Source organism: Rhinatrema bivittatum, unplaced genomic scaffold (assembly GCF_901001135.1).
Source record: "Rhinatrema bivittatum unplaced genomic scaffold, aRhiBiv1.1, whole genome shotgun sequence".
NCBI lineage: Eukaryota > Metazoa > Chordata > Amphibia > Gymnophiona > Rhinatrematidae > Rhinatrema > Rhinatrema bivittatum.
The window spans coordinates 57,528-72,988 of record NW_021821179.1 but is presented as its reverse complement, the minus strand read 5'-3'; positions in this window follow the sequence as shown (position 1 = coordinate 72,988).

Genomic DNA, 15,461 nt, shown 5'->3' with positions numbered 1-15,461 from the left:
ATGATAACGCCAAGGCTGCAGACTTGTTGTGCAGTAGGAGGGCAGCCTTGGGGTAGGACAGTTGTGTTCAGCGTGGAGTTGTTTGCAGGTGATATTTATTTTATTTATTTATTTAAGGCTTTTTATATACCGAAGATCATGTACTGGTACATATCGCTTCGGTTTACATATAACCAGATTTGAAATTACCATAGATATGGTGTACATAGAACAATAATCAATAATAAAAAATCAAAAAACATTGAACAGAATGCATATAACAATGAATAATAATAGTAATACATAAAATAAATAGAAAACAGTAGATAAAACTGTGCGGAAGTAGGAAACTGGTTAAACTGGTTGAACTGGTTATACCTCGAAACTTAGGGTTATGTTAGGAGTAATATGCGAGTACAGGCATTAAATATGAATAGTACAGCTTAAGTGCAGGCCTTTAAGGTTAGCATGGGCTTTAAGTGAAGGCTTCCGTAAAGAGCCAGGTTTTCAATTTTTTCTTGAATGATATGATGAGAAGTTCAGTCTTGTTGGTTTTGATAGCCAGAAAGTTGTCGGTGAGAAGTTTTTTTTATTTCTGTGAGGGCCGAATTCCAAGTATTCAGGGCATTTGAGAGAGAGCTGTTGATAGGTATGAGGATCTGCACATCATCTTGCGTAAATTAAGTGTTGAAAACCCAGTTTTGATAGTAGACGGCATAGTGGTGTGAGATAAATATTAAACAGCGTTGACGAAAGAGCAGATCCTTGGGGTACTCCTTGAGTGAGGCTTCTAGGTTAGATTCACTTCGTCACTTTTAACACTGTATGTCCTATTGCTCAGGTAGGATTGGAACCAGAGTAGTGCTGGGCCGGTGATACCTATTTCAGTGAGGCGTGTGATGAGAGTATTGTGATTTACAGTGTCAAAGGCGGCAGATATATCTAGAAGGGCGAGTAATGTATGCGTGGCCAGAGTCTAGGGCTTTTAAGAGAGATTCTGATAGTGATAGAAGAAGCGTTTCAGTGCTGTGGTACTTTCTGAATCCATATTGAGATGGAAAGAGTAATTGAATGCTCGTCTAGGTATTCGGTGAGTTGTTTATTGATGATTCTCTCCATTATTTTGGATAGGAAGGGGAGGTTCGAAACTGGACGATAGTTCGCTGGGTCCGAGGTGTCTAGGTTTGATTTTTAAGAGTCAGTTTTATGATGGCATGTTTGAGTTGAGAAGGAACTGTGCCCAGTGTGATCAATTTGTTGAGGATCTTTGCTATGGGTTTAGCTATGGTGGTACGGGAAAGAGAGAAGTGTTTTTGTGGGCATAGTGTCTGCAGGGTGTAGAGCTGGTTTAATTTTCTTCAGTATTGACTCTACTTCTATATGAGATTTATTTATTTATTTATTTATTTAAGGCTTTTATATACCGACTTTCTTGATACAAATCAAATCAACTCAGTTTACATCGAACTAAGCGTTTAATAACCGTAACCAATTAACAAGAGGCAGAATTTGATGAAGCATAAAGTTACATTATAACAAGGGCGCAAAACTGGGGAAGGAAAATAAAGGGGGGAGAACAGAGATAGTATACTATATACAGGTAGGGGTGTGAGAGGAGGCAGAGGGAGCCAATCTCATATAACGTATTTGTGTCTTAGCGCATGTTTAATTATAGTGGAGAAGGGAACAATTCTGAGTCAAGCTATTGGATTAGGAACAGGGAAAGGCTCGACCGAAAAGCCATGTCTTGAGTTTCTTTTTAAATGTTAGGAGACAGGTTTCCTGCCTGAGGTACGGGGGCATGGCGTTCCAAATGGAGGGACCTATCATTGAGAATGCCCGGTCTCTGATGTTTGAGTGGTGCACCGCTTTGACTAGAGGAACGTGTAAGGATCCTTTGTAGGCTTCCCTTAAGGGTCTGGCTGTAGAGTGAATTCGAGAGGGTGTATCAGATCGAGAGGCGTCTGATGGTGAATGTTTTTGTGAATAATTGTAAGTGATTTATGGAGAATCCTAAAATTTATTGGGAGCCAATGAAGATCTTTTAAAATAGGGGAGATGTGCTCTCACCGATTAGTGTTCATCAGGATTCTTGCCGCCGCATTTTGAAGCAGCTGGAGGGGCTTTATTGTGGTGGCAGGAAGACCTTACAAGATGGAGTTGCAGTAGTCGATCTTGGAAAACAAGATGGCTTGGAGGACCGATCTGAAATTATGATGGAAGAGGAGTGGCTTGAGTTTTTTGAGTACCTGTAGCTTGTAGAAGCACTCCTTCGTAGTGTGGTTCATAAATTTCTTTAGTGTCAGGTGACTATCTATTATGACTCCAAGGTCTCTTGCGTGGGAAATATGTGTGTTGATATGTAACTGTTGATGGAAGGGACTACCTTCTGGGGTAATGAGCAGGAGTTCTGTCTTGTTAGTGTTAAGCACCAGGTTGAGGCTTGAAAGGTAGAGTTTGATCGTTAGCAAGTGAGAATCCCATGTTTTGAGGGCTGAGTCCAGTGAGTTAGAAATGGGGATTAAGATTTGAACGTCGTCTGCATAAATGAAGAACTTCAGTTTTAATTTTGAAAGTAAATGGCATAGAGGGAATAGATAGATATTGAAACAGAGTTGGCGATAATAAGGAGCCCTGGGGGACTCCGAATGGGGAGTTAGTGCGGGGGGATTCTTTATTATTAATTTTAAACCTTGTAGCCTCTGTTGGCTAAGGAAAGAGTCGAACAAACTGAGGGCAGGTCCTGCGACTCCTATGTCTGATAACTGGTTCATAAGGGTTGTAATGATTTACGGTGTCAAAAGCCGCTGAGATATCGAGAAGAGCTATAGGAAGGACTGTCCTTTGTCATGCCAATGTATAGCTGATCTAGCAACGAGATGAGGAGAGTTTCAGTGTTGTGATCTTTTCGAATCCATATTGTGACGGTGTAGAATGTTATGTTCCTCCAGGTATTTTGAAAGTTGATTATTTACGATTTTCTACAGATCTTGGCTACAAACGGCAGATTTGATATGGAGCGATAGTTGTTAGGATCATCCGGGTCCAAATTCGTTTTTTGAGTATGGGTTTAAGGGTAGCCAATTTGAGAACGTCCGGGAAGATTCCATGTGAGAGGGAGCAGTTGATAATATCTGCTAGATGTTTAGAGAAATATTCTAGTATCAGAATCAGGAGTTTGGATGGGATTTGGTCTAGAGGGTGAGAGAAGGGTTTCATTCTTTTTATCAGAGTTTCCACCTCAATGGCGTAAGTAGGATCAAAGGATTTCAAACCAACCTCTAGGTTTGGAGGGAGTGGAGGATCTGGAGACAGCCAGTTAGGGTTAGTAGGTAGTCTAGCCAAGGTATTGGAGATTTTGTTCTGGAAGAATAAGGCCAGATCATTGGCTTTCAATTGGGCTACGTCAATGGGGATTGTAGGGGGGGCAGTTTTGGTGAGTTCCGAAACATACAAGAAGAGAGCCTTCGCGTCAAAAGTCATATCATGCATACGGTGGGCGTAGAAATCTCTTTTTGTTCGTAGTGTTGCAGTTCTGTATTGGTAGAGAGCAGCTTTGTATGCGGTTAGGGCTTGAGGGTTGGGGTTCTTCCTCCATTCCTTTTCTTTCCATCTCAGGCCTTGCTTTTGGGCGCAGAGCTCCTTTGAGAACCATGGCTGCTTGTTTTTTTGAGATGGGTTAATGTTTTTATTTGACAGTGGGCATAAGTTGTTGGCTATAGTTTCTGTAATGTTTTGCCAAGAGAGGATGGCTGCATTGGGGTTTAATAGATCGAGGTTAGTGAGTTCTTTGATCAGAGAGTTGCTGAGGGCTTCTGATGGACAAGGTTTCCTATAGTGGAGAGTGGTGAGCTGAGGCGGTGCAGACAATCTTGTCGTCGATCAAAGGGTGGAGGAGATCATGAAGTGGTCTGACCATGGGACCGGCAGGCAAAGAGGGGGTGAGAGAGTAGTGAGGCTCGTGTTTGTGAAGATAAGGTCAGGAGTATGACCTGCTTTGTGTGTGGGTTGGTTGACGAGTTGTTTGAAGCCCATGTTCGAAAGGGAGGATAAGTAGGCTTCACAGTTGGAAGATTGAGGCATGGCGTCTGTGTAGATTAAAGTCCCCAAGGATAATGGCTGGTGAGTCCAGGTTTAAGTGTTTTGCTATGATTTCCACTATAGGAGAGGCATCTAGGTCTAATAATCCAGGGGGGGGGGGTCGTATGTGAGGAGGATTTGGAGAGATTTAGATTTAAATAAGCCAACCTCTAGTTTTGGTATTGTATTGATAGGTTGTGGGGTGAGATTAAGTGCTTTTTTGGCAGCCAGAAGGATACCTCCCCTTTTTTTCTTTTGTCTAGGGATGGAGAAGACATCATATATCTTGGTAGGAAGTTGATTTGTCAGGACAGTGTCTGTAGGCTTCAGCCAGGTCTCTGTGATGGCACAGATGTCTGGTTTGGCGTCAAGCAGGTAGTCATGTAGAATGTGGGTTTTTTTGGTGATTGATTGGGCATTGCATAGTGTTAGAGTGAATAGGGCAAGTCCAAGGAGTTGAGTAAGAGGGGAGGTCATGACTGGGGTGAGATTTCTGCAGGATATGAGATGGTATCACAGTGGATGCTTTGGAGGCTTTATCTTGAGAGAGGTACTGTGATATAATATGGGAATTGAGTATCCTAGCATCCTAAGTGGATTGTCGTCTTCGCTTGGACCGGATTTGTCAGCAGAGGTTATCCTGTGGTCTGAGATGATATGATGTGTTGTGGATATGGTCTATGAGGGGGGGTGAGGTTGGTGAAGTGTAGCGGATGGATGTCTGCTGGAGTGGCTGAGTAGATGCTGGATGGATGCTGGTGTGGCTGAATGACTGCTGGAGTAGCTGAGTAGATGCTGGTGTGGCTGGATGACTACTAGAGTAGCTGAGTAGATGCTGGTGTGGCTGGATGACTGCTGGAGTAGCTGAGTAGATGCTGGTGTAGCTGGATGACTGCTGGAGTAGCTGAGTAGATGCTGGTGTGGCTGGATGACTGCTGGGGTAGCTGAGTAGATGCTGGTGTGGCTGGATGACTGCTGGAGTAGCTGAGTAGATGATGGTGTGGCTGGATGACTGCTGGAGTAGCTGAGTAGATGCTGATGTGGCTGGATGACTGCTGGGGTAGCTGAGTAGATGCTGGTGTGGATGGATGACTGCTGGAGTAGCTGAGAAGATGCTGGGTGTGGCTGGATGACTGCTGGAGTAGCTGAGTAGATACTGGATGGATGCTGGAATGGCTGGGTGGTTGTTAGAGAGACTGGTCAAATGTTGCAGGAGAGCTAATGTAGGAGAGCTTGAGTTCGGTGAGAGCAGAAGTTCCGGATGGTGTAGAATGTGTGATTGCAGCTTCTATGGTCTGGTGCGCACGAAGGGGCGCACAAAGGGGCAGGCCCCTTTGGCGTGCTCCTTCGGCGCGCGGCGCCTGAAGGGAGTGCTGGGGTTTAAAGCCCCAGAAGAGGCCTCCCTATTGGTCCTCGAGATGTATTTTCAAGTTGAGATGAGATGTATTTACAAGATTTGTAAGCTTTGCTTCAATATTTTTATAGGTGGCTGGTGATGGTTGGATCATGGAGGTTGATAGGGTAGTTAGAGAAAGTTTGTTGTTGTGGGTGCAGTTGGACATTGCTGGTGAATTGGGTATTATTTGTGAATTAAAGCGAGTCATAATAGATTGTATTTTGTTGTAGAAGTAAGCGGCTAGTTCCTTGCATTTTGATTCATCATTGTTGTTTGAGTTTGTGTTGACTGGAGCAATAACGAGGCTTTTGATCTTTGGAGCCTCTCCAAATTTCAAGCCTTGTACAAGTGCCAGTATCCTACATCTGATCATGACCTTCTGTGAGAAAGAACACAGTGATGCCCTAACTGTCACATGACCATTATTAATCCAAGGAAGGACACGTGTACAAATCACATAATATTCTGTGTCCTGAATTCAACATGAAACAGATGAACATAAATAGAAACTCTATGAAATGAGACAAAAGAACCTAAATAGATTAGAGGGAGTATGATATAGGCTTTTAAATATGAAAATGGTATTATTAATGTACAGAAATCAAAGCTTTTCTGTTGGGAATGAAGTTGTAGAACTTGGGGTCATGATATGATGCTTCAAGTGGGTAGACTCAGAACCAATGTCATGAGGGAAGAATGCTTTCTTTTCTTAAACTCCTCTCAGAAGACCCCCAGGCTTTATTATACTTGATTTTGGCAGGAGAACTGAGGGGAAAAACAGTAAATCTTCCCCCAGAAGGATCAGACATGCGAGGAGGTCCAAATCCTCCTCAGAAAAGTGGGCTTCTTGGACCGATGCTTCCCGGAGGCAGATGAGTGCACAGAGGTAGCAGCCATAAGTGTCACAAACTAAATAAAAAAAAAAAAGCAATGGAACACAAGGTGAGATGAAAAGCGGTTTAGAACATCATAAATCAGTGAAAAGCATCATAAACCGAGAGTGTGTTGAGAAAACGTGTGTAGGTGTCTAAATAAATATGATTGTGTGTGTGAAATAACAGAGTCTGTGTGGCATCCCTCCCCCCCAAACCACTGCTATCTCAGGGTGAGTGGAAATTGGAAATCATTCATCAAGAGATCTCATCAGCCAGGTATGGAGAGCTAAGATGGCAACAGGATGAAGCAATGATTAAAAAACAGCACGAGCCATCCACAGCCCTTTTGTACTTACAGCTCAACACACGAGCAGAATACCTCACCTCGGTCACAGATGCAGAGAGACCCTCTCCAAATAAAGATTCCAGAAAGTATAAGAAGAAATCTGCAGACAAAAATTGAAACGGAAGCCGTTGCAATCACAGACCTCTCCTCCCAACACCGGCCAGGCCGAGCAGCCTCAGACTTCCTGGCCAAGGCACCCAGCAGTCTCCGTCCGTCTTCCAGCTCCCTGTTGCACACAACATCACCACTGCCTTAACGTCCGGTCAAGTGTCCCCTAGGTGCGCGCACACAACACAGCTTCAAATTTAAAGGGCCCGGGCTGAAAAATCCACCCTCAGACCCTCCGAATGATGCTCCAGCTCCTCCTATTTAAGGCAAGCTCTGACTCTGTAGTAACCAGCAGTACTGTCAGGTCAGGAGGGGAAGGGGACAAGAGACTGGCACAGAATGGCTCTTCTCTGCTCTGCTCTATGTTGGTGCTTCCTGTTTTGTCCTTCCCCTCTGATCACTTCCCCAGACCCTCCCTTCTGCATTTTTAGTAATGGCTCTTCTCTTCTCTCTTCTATTGTGATTCTTCCTGCTCCAGTTCTTACCCTCAGTCCTCTGCAGTGCTGCTCAATTGCAATGTGACCAGGAAGGCAAGAGCCACATGTGGCTCCACAGACAATGGTTGGCCATAGAGGTAAAAACTCACAGCATAGACGAGCCATTCTTTCCTAGTCTCATCTCCCCCTCCTTCTCCTGATCTGGCAGTACTGCTGGTTACTACAGAAGCAGAAGGGAGGGGCTGGGGAAGTGATCAGAGGGAAAGGACTGGAGCAGGAAGCACCACAATAGAACAGAGCAAAGAAGAGCCATTCAGTGCCAGTCTCATCTCCCCTCCCCCTCCTGACCTGGCAGTACTGCTGATTGTACAGAGGCAGAAGGAAGAGGCTGGGGAAGAGACCAGAGGGGAAGGACTGGAGCAGGAAGCACCACAATAGAACAGAGCAGAGAAGAGCCATTCTGTGCCAGTCTCATCTCTCCTCCCCCTCCTGACCTGGTAATACTGCTGGTTACTACAGAGGCAGAAGGGAGGGGCTGGGGAAGTGATCAGAGGGGAAGGGCTGGAGTAGGAAGCAGCACAATAGAACAGAGCAGAGAAGAGCCATTCTGTGCCAGTCTCACCTCCCCCTCCTGACCTGGCAGTACTGCTGGTTACTACAGATGCAGAAGGGAGGGCTGGGGAAGGGATCAGAGGGTTTACTCTGTTTATCCCTGCACTTGTACTCACCCCACTTATCCACCCCTATCCCTGTCTGCAATCAACAAAGGTAGAGGACAGGAGCAGATGAAGTTGGAGCTGACAGGACAGCAAAGAAGAGCCAGTCATCAGACTGTTCAAGCCCTTTCCATCGGGTCCAAATCCCCACCCCATCGGCTCCCTGGAAGAGAGGGCTCTTCTGTGGTCTTCTCTGGTCTTCTGCTCCAGGCCCAGCAGCTCAATGTGTCCACATGACTTAGCAATCAGCTGACAGCAGAGAGGAGGAAGGAGTCACCCAAAGCTCCAGTCAGGACATAATAATTTGTGGTAAGAGAAAGGGGGTGAGAGAAGGGAGTGTGTGTAGTTGATGAATACTTGGGAGAGATGTGAATGAAATGAATGCTTGAAGGAGAAGTTGTACAAGAGGGAGTGAATGGTGCAAGAGTTGGGGAGAAGAGCACAAGGAGGAGCTTATGTGGAGAATATGAGAGGTGAATATTGTTTCCCTCCTTATTTAATTAAAGTCACCAATCAAATTGGACTGACTGATCCCTTATTCCTCCCTAAGATCCATGCTGCCACATATTCTGCAAAGGTTTGAATGGACCATAGCTTGGGTGGGGGAAAGAGAGGGAAAGAGAGAGAGAAGGCTGGGATAGGATGTTGTATGAGAGACATGCGGGGGGAGTGAAGGTGGCATGAGAGAGCCGGGGATGGGGATAGAAGAGGTTGAAAAGAAAGGGGAAAGGCCATGGAACAATGTGAGAAAGCCAGGGGGAATTCTATGTGTGCAACAGAGTCTGAGGTGTAAAATGGAGAGAGGGTGAGAAAACAGAAATAGCATGAGGGTGAAACAGAGATGGTGATGAGGATGTGTGTGAGAGATCCAGAGGGCGTGAAAGGAAAGAGAGGGTGAGAAAACAGAAATAGCATGAGTGTGAGGCAGAGATGGTGATGAGGATGTGTGTGTGAGAGGTCCAGAGGGGGTGAAAGGGAAGAGAGGGTGAGAAAACAGAAATAGCATGAGGGTGAGGCAGAGGTGGTGATGAGGATGTGTGTGTGAGAGATCCAGAGGGGGTGAAAGGGAAGGGAGGGTGAGAAAACAGAAATAGCATAAGAGTGAGGCAGAGATGGTGATGACGATGTGTGTGTGAGAGATCCAGAGAGGGTGAAAGAGAAGAGAGGGTGAGAAAACAGAAATAGCATGAGGGTGAGGCAGAGATGGTTACGAGGATGTGTGTGTGAGAGATCCAGAGACGGTGAAAGGGAAGAGAGGGTGAGAAAACAGAAATAGCATGAGGGTGAGGTAGAGATGGTGATGAGGATGTGGTGATAGAGATCCAGAGGGGGTGAAAGGGAAGAGAGGGTGAGAAAACAGAAATAGCATGAGGGTGAGGCAGAGGTGGTGATGAGGATGTGTGTGTGGGAGTCCAGAGGGGGTGAAAGGGAAGGGAGGGTGAGGAAACAGAAATAGCATGAGGGAGAGGCAGAGATGGTGATGAGGATGTGTGTGTGAGAGATCCAGAGGGGGTGAAAGGGGAGGGTGAGAAAATAGAAATAGCATGAGGGTGAGGCAGAGATGGTGATGAGGATGTGTGTGTGAGAGATCCAGAGGGGGTGAAAGGGAAGGGAGGGTGAGGAAACAGAAATAGCATGAGGGTGAGGCAGAGATGGTGATGAGGATGTGTGTGTGTGTGAGATCCAGAGGGGGTGAAAGGGAAGGGAGGGTGAGGAAACAGAAATAGCATGAGGGTGAGGCAGAGATGGGGATGAGGTTGTGTGTGTGAGAGATCCAGAGAGGGTGAAAGACAAGAGAGGGTGAGAAAACAGAAATAGCATGAGGGTGAGGCAGAGATGGTGATGAGGATGTGTGTGTGAGAGATCCAGAGGGGGTGAAAGGGGAGGGTGAGAAAATAGAAATAGCATGAGGGTGAGGCAGAGATGGTGATGAGGATGTGTGTGTGAGAGATCCAGAGGGGGTGAAAGGGAAGGGAGGGTGAGGAAACAGAAATAGCATGAGGGTGAGGCAGAGATGGTGATGAGGATGTGTGTGAGAGATCCAGAGGGGGTGAAAGGGAAGGGAGGGTGAGAAAATAGAAATAGCATGAGGGTGAGGCAGAGATGGTGATGAGGATGTGTGTGTGAGAGATCCAGAGGGGGTGAAAGGGAAGGGAGGGTGAGAAAACAGAAATAGCATGAGGGTGAGGCAGAGATGGTGATGAGGATGTGTGTGTGAGAGATCCAGAAGGGGTGAAAGTGAAGGGAGGGTGAGAAAACAGAAATAGCATGAGGGTGAGGCAGAGGTGGTGATGAGGATGTGTGTGTAAGAGATCCAAAGAGGGTGAAAGAGAAGAGAGGGTGAGGAAACAGAAATAGCATGAGGGTGAGACAGAGATGGTGATGAGGATGTGTGTGTGAGAGATCCAGAGGGGGTGAAAGGGAAGGGAGGGTGAGGAAACAGAAATAGCTTGAGGGTGAGGCAGAGATGGTGATGAGGATGTGTGTGTGTGAGATCCAGAGGGGGTGAAAGGGAAGGGAGGGTGAGGAAACAGAAATAGCATGAGGGTGAGGCAGAGATGGGGATGAGGTTGTGTGTGTGAGAGATCCAGAGAGGGTGAAAGACAAGAGAGGGTGAGAAAACAGAAATAGCATGAGGGTGAGGCAGAGGTGGTGATGAGGATGTGTGTGTGAGAGATCCAGAGGGGGTGAAAGAGAAGGGAGGGTGAGAAAACAGAAATAGCATGAGGGTGAGGCAGAGATGGTGATGAGGATGTGTGTGGGAGTCCAGAGGGGGGTGAAAGGGAAGAGAGGGTGAGAAAACCGGGTGATATGTATATTATACAGGAACCTCCGGTATATAAATTATTTAAATAAATAAATAAAAAATAAATAAATAAATAAATAAATAAATAAAAACAGAAATAGCATGAGGGTGAGGCAGAGATGGTGATGAGGATATGTGTGTGAGATATCCAGAGGGGGTGAAAGGGAAGAGAGGGTGATAAAACAGAAATAGCATGAGGGTGAGGCAGAGATGGTGATGAGGATGTGTGTGAGAGAGATCCAGAGGGGGTGAAATGGAAGAGACGGTGAGAAAACAGAAATAGCATGAGGGTGAGGCAGAGATGGTGATGAGGATGTGTGTGAGAGATCCAGAGGGGGTGAAAGGGAAGGGAGGGTGAGGAAACAGAAATAGCATGAGGGAGAGGCAGAGATGGTGATGAGGATGTGTGTGTGAGAGATCCAGAGGGGGTGAAAGGGAAGGGAGGGTGAGGAAACAGAAATAGCATGAGGGTGAGGCAGAGATGGTGATGAGGATGTGTGTGTGAGAGATCCAGAGAGGGTGAAAGAGAAGAGAGGGTGAGAAAACAGAAATAGCATGAGGGTGAGGCAGAGATGGTGACGAGGATGTGTGTGTGAGAGATCCAGAGACGGTGAAAGGGAAGAGAGGGTGAGAAAACAGAAATAGCCTGAGGGTGAGGTAGAGATGGTGATGAGGATGTGTGTGATAGAGATCCAGAGGGGGTGAAAGGGAAGGGAGGGTGAGAAAACAGAAATAACATGAGGGTGAGGCAGAGATGGTGATGAGGATGTGTGTGTGAGAGATCCAGAGGGGGGTGAAAGGGAAGGGAGGGTGAGAAAACAGAAATAGCATGAGGGTGAGGCAGAGATGGGGATGAGGTTGTGTGTGTGAGAGATCCAGAGAGGGTGAAAGAGAAGAGAGGGTGAGAAAACAGAAATAGCATGAGGGTGAGGCAGAGGTGGTGATGAGGATGTGTGTGTGAGAGATCCAGAGGGGATGAAAGAGAAGGGAGGGTGAGAAAACAGAAATAGCATGAGGGTGAGGCAGAGATGGTGATGACGATGTGTGTGTGAGAGATCCAGAGGGAATGAAAGGGAAGAGAGGGTGAGAAAACAGAAATAGCATGAAGGTGAGTCAGAGATGGTGATGAGGATGTGTGTGTGAGAGATCCAGAGGGGGTGAAAGGGAAGGGAGGGTGAGAAAATAGAAATAGCAGGAGGGTGAGGCAGAGATGGTGATGAGGATGTGTGTGTGAGAGATCCAGAGGGGGTGAAAGGGAAGGGAGGGTGAGAAAACAGAAATAGCATGAGGGTGAGGCAGAGATGGGGATGAGGTTGTGTGTGTGAGAGATCCAGAGAGGGTGAAAGAGAAGAGAGGGTGAGAAAACAGAAATAGCATGAGGGTGAGGCAGAGATGGTGACGAGGATGTGTGTGTGAGAGATCCAGAGACGGTGAAAGGGAAGAGAGGGTGAGAAAACAGAAATAGCCTGAGGGTGAGGTAGAGATGGTGATGAGGATGTGTGTGATAGAGATCCAGAGGGGGTGAAAGGGAAGGGAGGGTGAGAAAACAGAAATAACATGAGGGTGAGGCAGAGATGGTGATGAGGATGTGTGTGTGAGAGATCCAGAGGGGGTGAAAGGGAAGGGAGGGTGAGAAAACAGAAATAGCATGAGGGTGAGGCAGAGATGGGGATGAGGTTGTGTGTGTGAGAGATCCAGAGAGGGTGAAAGAGAAGAGAGGGTGAGAAAACAGAAATAGCATGAGGGTGAGGCAGAGGTGGTGATGAGGATGTGTGTGTGAGAGATCCAGAGGGGATGAAAGAGAAGGGAGGGTGAGAAAACAGAAATAGCATGAGGGTGAGGCAGAGATGGTGATGACGATGTGTGTGTGAGAGATCCAGAGGGAATGAAAGGGAAGAGAGGGTGAGAAAACAGAAATAGCATGAAGGTGAGGCAGAGATGGTGATGAGGATGTGTGTGTGAGAGATCCAGAGGGGGTGAAAGGGAAGGGAGGGTGAGAAAATAGAAATAGCAGGAGGGTGAGGCAGAGATGGTGATGAGGATGTGTGTGTGAGAGATCCAGAGGGGGTGAAAGGGAAGGGACGGTGTGGAAACAGAAATAGCATGAGGGTGAGGCAGAGAAGTGAATGGGCAGCCAGTGCAGGTGCTTTAGAATGGGGGTGATGTGGTCCCTTTTACGTGTGTTGGTTATGAACCTGGACATGGAGTTCTGCAGGATTTGTAGGGGTTTAGTGGTGGAAACTGGAAGGCCCAGGAGAAGGGTTTTGCAGTAATCCAGTTTAGATAGAATAGTGGTTTGAAGTACTAAACGGAAGTCTTGAGCGTGCAGCAGGGGTTTGAGTTTTTTAAGAATGTTGAGTTTAAATAAACCCCCTTTTAGGAGAATATTGATATGGGTTTGAAGTTTAAATGTTGGTCTAGGGAGACACCTAGGTCTTTGACGGCATGCAGGGTGGCATGATTAAGAGAAGTGTTGAGAGAGGAGGCTTGGGATATGAGGTCATGTTGATTTGAGATTATTTATTTATTTTTGGTTTTTATATACCGGACGTTCCTGTATAATATACATATCACTCCGGTTTACAGGTAACAGAGATAACTATCGCCTGAATGGCGGTTTACATGGAACATATTAAGAGGATTTCTGTTTTAGATGTGTTTACGGCAAGATGGAAGTTGGATAGTAGGGAGTTGATAAATACAAGGCAAGATTCCCAGAAATGCAAGGATTCATTAAGGGATTTTTGAATGGAGATGAGGATTTGCACATCGTCTGCATATAGAAAAAACTGCAGGCCAAGGTCAGAGAGGAGGTGGCAGAAGGGCAGAAGATAAATATTGAAGAGGGTGGAGGATAATGAGGATCCTTGGGGGACACCTTGAGTAAGTGGAGGAGAATGAGGATCCTTGGGGGACACCTTGAGTAAGTGGAATATGTGAGGATTCGTTGTTATCAATTTTTACTACGTATTCTCTGTGGTTGAGAAAGGAGGTAAACCATGACAGGGGTGTGCCAGAGATGCCTATCTCTGCTAAGCGAGAGATTAGAACTTCGTGGTTGACAGTATCAAAGGCTGCAGAGATGTCTAAGAGAGCGAGTAGATATGATTTACCATTGTCCATACCTTTGAGGATGAGATTTTCGGTGTTTCTAGCTTTACGGAATCAAAATTGTGATGGGTGTAAGATACTATGGTCTTCTAGAAAGTCAGTAAGCTGTGTGTTAACTACCTTTTCCAATATTTTGGATATGAAGGGCAGGTTGGAGATTGGTTGGTAGTTTGCTGGGTTGGAGGGGTCAAGGGTGGTTTTTTTGAGGAGGGATTTGACACCTCGAGTTTGAGGGGGTCTGGGACTTTTCTGAAGGAGAGTGAGCAGTTAATTATGTCGGTTAGTGGTTTGGCGATGGCAGCGGGGATAGTCAGGAGTGCTTTAGTAGGTATTGTATCAGAGATGTGGGTAGCTGGTTTAATCTTTTTTAAAATGGATTCGATCTTCTTGGTGGTTGTGAGGTCGAAAGACGTGAAAGTGACCTTGTTGTCATTGGTGAGTGGGGTGATAGGGATAGGATTGGTTGGGAAGCGTAGTAGGATATTGGATATTTTTTTTTTGAAGAACAGGGCTAATTCTTCACATTTACTGTTGCGGTTCGGTCCGCGAGGCTCGCGTCCCGGCCCTTACCTCGGAGGTCTCTTCCAGCTAGCAGTGAAGCGGAGTCGGATCCTGGGCGTCTCCGCGGGGGAGACGCCATTGCTGGCCAGCCTCTAGGCGCGCGCGCACGGCTGCCCCGCACCTTTCTAGACAGTTTCCCGCCCGAGGATGGCTCCGCCCATAGCCTGACGTCAGACGCCGCGGCCTACTTAGGGTCACTGCGGACGCCTGATCAGCGCCTTGCAACAGGGTTCCTTTGGTCCCCCGTTGCCTAGAGCCCCGGAGTTCGCTAGCGCTCCAGCCACTCCGTTCTTGCCTGCCTGCCATGCTGGTACTTGTCTTGCTCTCTTGTACCGGCTTCTTCCTTTTCCAGCTTGTGCCTTCCAGGGTTCCTGCCTGCCTACAACCCGAGCCTGGTTCTTGCCAGCTTCAGCCAAGTCTGGTTCCTGCCTGCCTACAGCCCGAGCCTGGTTCCTGCCTGCCTTCAGCCCGAGCCTGGTTCTTGCCAGCTTCAGCCAAGCCTGGTTCCTGCCTGCCTACAGCCCGAGCCTGGTTCCTGCCTGCCTTCAGCCTGAGCCTGGTTCCTGCCAGCTTCAGCCAAGCCTGGTTCCTGCCTGCCTACAGCCCGAGCCTGGTTCCTGCCAGCTTCAGCCAAGATTGGTTCCTGCGTGCCTATAGCCCGAGCCTGGTTCCTGCCAGCTTCAGCCAAGCCTAGTACCTGCCTGCTTCCGCTCCTCCAGTCGCCAGATCTGTCCAAGTTCCAACTCCGAGCTTCGCCTAAGTCCCAGCAGTCGGGCCCCTACGGGCTCCTCATGGGGGGGGGGGGGGGGGCTCCGACTTCCAGGGTGAATTGCCTATGTCCCAGCGGTCGGGCCCCTACGGGCTCCTCCCGGGGGGCTCCAACTTCCAGGGTGAATCGCCTAAGTCCCAGCAGCTGGGCTCCTAAGGGCTCCTCCCGGGGGAGTACCAGCTTCCAGGGTGAAGCTGACATCGCCTGCCCGCCGGAGATCTGCCTCCCGGCCTGTCTAGTTGAGACCAGTGAAGTCCTTCCCAAGTCTCCTATAGGC